General features: G+C 32.1%; 1 pseudogene; it reads right to left on the minus strand.

Moving 5' to 3' along the window:
- Positions 1-2,493, minus strand: part of LOC106466965 — a 79,191-nt pseudogene extending 76,698 nt beyond the window's left edge.
- Positions 2,494-2,889: the final 396 nt, after the last annotated feature.

Consider the following 2,889-nt stretch of genomic DNA (forward strand, 5'->3'; position numbering starts at 1 on the left):
AATCTCATTGTAAAGTTTCTCCCTAATTTCATCAGTATCATCTGGTGGTCTGTAACATATTCCCACTAAAAGCCTCGTCCCTTTATATTCACTAACAGCAACCCAAATGAATTCAATCTCTTTACTATTATCTTTTATATCCTCAACTTCAACAGCATATAACCCACATTTTACATATAAAGCCACTCCTCCTTCCCTCTTTAGTACTCTATCCCTATTAAATAACCTATAACCCTCTATTTCAAAAAAATTCTGTCATCAAAATCATCTATGTTTAAATATGTTTCAGTTATTCCCATTACATCAAAATCCTCCATTCCTACCAGTGCTCTAAAGTCACCTGTTTTATTTCTTATATTTCTAGCATTACAATAACAGCTAAGCCTATCCTTATTACTACTTTTATACTAATTTCCTATGCTAAAATTTTCCTGACTCTTATTCTTTTTGTATTTAGTTTTTCATGGCCCTCACCACTATCTAGTCCTAGTTTAAAACTTCCCTTACAGCCGAGTTAATAGTCATAGCAAACAAGCTAGCCCGTACCTTACTTAAATGTAAACCATCCATTCTCAAAAGCTCCCTTCTTCCACTGAACTGATTCCACAAGTCCAAATAGCCAATCTGCTCATCCTTACATACTAACCTAAGCCTAGCATTTAACCCTATATAACATCTTAGATTTGGTAGCTGAAAATGTTAAAGGTGGCAGTCTGAATATCAATTATCAGTAGTAACAATTATAAAACCTCAAAACCTTGAAAAAGAGTTGTTGTTTTATCAAATTACTCCAGTCAGAATTACACCCTCCCCCTTTTTATCATTTAATATAAAACTAAGTTTGTGTTATTTTGTATTGTTTATTTGAAAAATTTATGATTGGCAAAGGATTATTTGATTCTTTCATTACGGGTGAAAGGGTTAACTGGTTATCATATGTAACTTGAGGACAACAAAGGGCCTTTTGGGCCACCGAGACCATCCCATCCATTACACTACACTTTAAAATAAAAATAAAACATTCAAAGCCAGCCCTTATCACACCTTCCCTTAAACTCTGCAAAGTTACTGTTCTATCACATATAAAGGCAGACCATTCCAACAAATAACCATCCTGTTAGAAAAATAAAATTGTCTTAGCCTACATACCTCCTGCATTGCCAAAATTTATGTCCCCTAATTTTTTGATTCTCATATTTAAGAATCAGTATTATGAATCAACACTATTGACTCCCTTAACAATCTTAAACACCATATTCAAATCCACCCAATTATTTTTTTGAAAAGAAAACAATTTCAGAGATCTTAACCTATCCTTGTATGACAAGCTTTCAGTCCCAAGTATAATTCTGGAAGCCCTCCTCTGTACCCTTTCCAACAATTCAATATCCTTCCTAAGAGGTACCCCAAGACAATACTCCAAATGTGGCTTAACTAATATCCTATAAAATAAAATGATACAATTCTTTACCTTTGTATTTAATATTTCTGAGGTACCCCACTTATCACATTAATCAAATTTGACTAAACTCTATTTACAACAGTGCTCTGCTTTCTTTCATCCACTAATCCAACATGTCACCCAAATATATATATATATATAGAGAGAGAGAGAGAGAGCATTTTTATCAAATCTTATAATCTAAATTTCAAAGTTCAACGAATATATGTAATTTTGGTCAAGCCCAAGTACTCTCTGAAACCCATCAACGTTTTATAAATTACACTGTACCTTCCCTGCCTTCACTTTTGGGTAGAAAACATGACTAACGTTACAAATATATGTACATTATAAATATATTTTTGTGATTTGAGAAATGTCCAAATTAACTCACTAGTACTACTACTACTAGTACAATCATGCTGAGCAGTAACACTAATATCAATAACATTAACAGAGTTAAACACTATCGAAAATGGAAACACACAACTATGATGATAGGTACATCTTATTTGCGCCAGTGTATAAAAAGAATTAAACCCCCATTTTTAACCAGCATATTCACATTGAAACCGAAAGTTGAACCATATCTTTTAATTTTATATTTATACTAACTGTTGTGTCACTGAGAGTGCGATTGACTCGGTAACTTAGAATTAGAACTTAGATGTTTCAACTAAAATTAAAAATAAAATGTAGCATAGTTTTGACTATTTAACTTTGTAAATTTAAATAAGTTCTAACTTCTCAAAGCAAGTAAAAGACTTAGCCCATGTTTAAGTAAGCCTCCGAAACTTGTTGTCGATAATACTAAATAACTAAGTTAGTAATACTAACACTAGTCGCAAGTATAACGAAAATATTACCAAAAAAATAAAGTCTAGAGTCTAACTTACCATGCGACGAAGAAAAAAGATATATTCGACAAGAAAAACCTCACAACGAACTATATAGATTAAATTTTTTTCTGGTTAATATTATTTTAATATAACCAACTTCACACAAGAATCTAGCGTGTTACCGGTACATTAAAATTTATATGTGCAACTGCGCCTAAGACCTGCAAGCCTAGCTGGGAGAATTGACGTCATATGACGTTTAACGGGTAAGCAATCAATGAGATCTTGCTAGCCTTATAAAATGATTAAAGCAAATCATATTTTCATTATTATGGAAATATATTGTGGTTCAAACGGAATTGGTAATATATCTTAAGGTTTGCATACACTTAACAATGATTATAAAATTGAAGAGTTTGTTGTTATTTTTATATATTGGTTTTATCTCACATTTCCCAAAACATTTCGTTTTTTTATATAATAACGCTAAAATCAAGAAACTTAAAATGTTGAACTTTACTTTTTCGTTTTATTTCTAGACTAGCTGAGGTTGGTCTAGTGTTTAGTTGTTGGGCTGGATATCGGAAAGCCCAAGGTTGAAGCTGCAAC

The sequence above is a fragment of the Limulus polyphemus genome, unplaced genomic scaffold, assembly GCF_000517525.1.
Source record: "Limulus polyphemus unplaced genomic scaffold, Limulus_polyphemus-2.1.2 Scaffold2441, whole genome shotgun sequence".
NCBI classification, from domain to species: domain Eukaryota; kingdom Metazoa; phylum Arthropoda; class Merostomata; order Xiphosura; family Limulidae; genus Limulus; species Limulus polyphemus.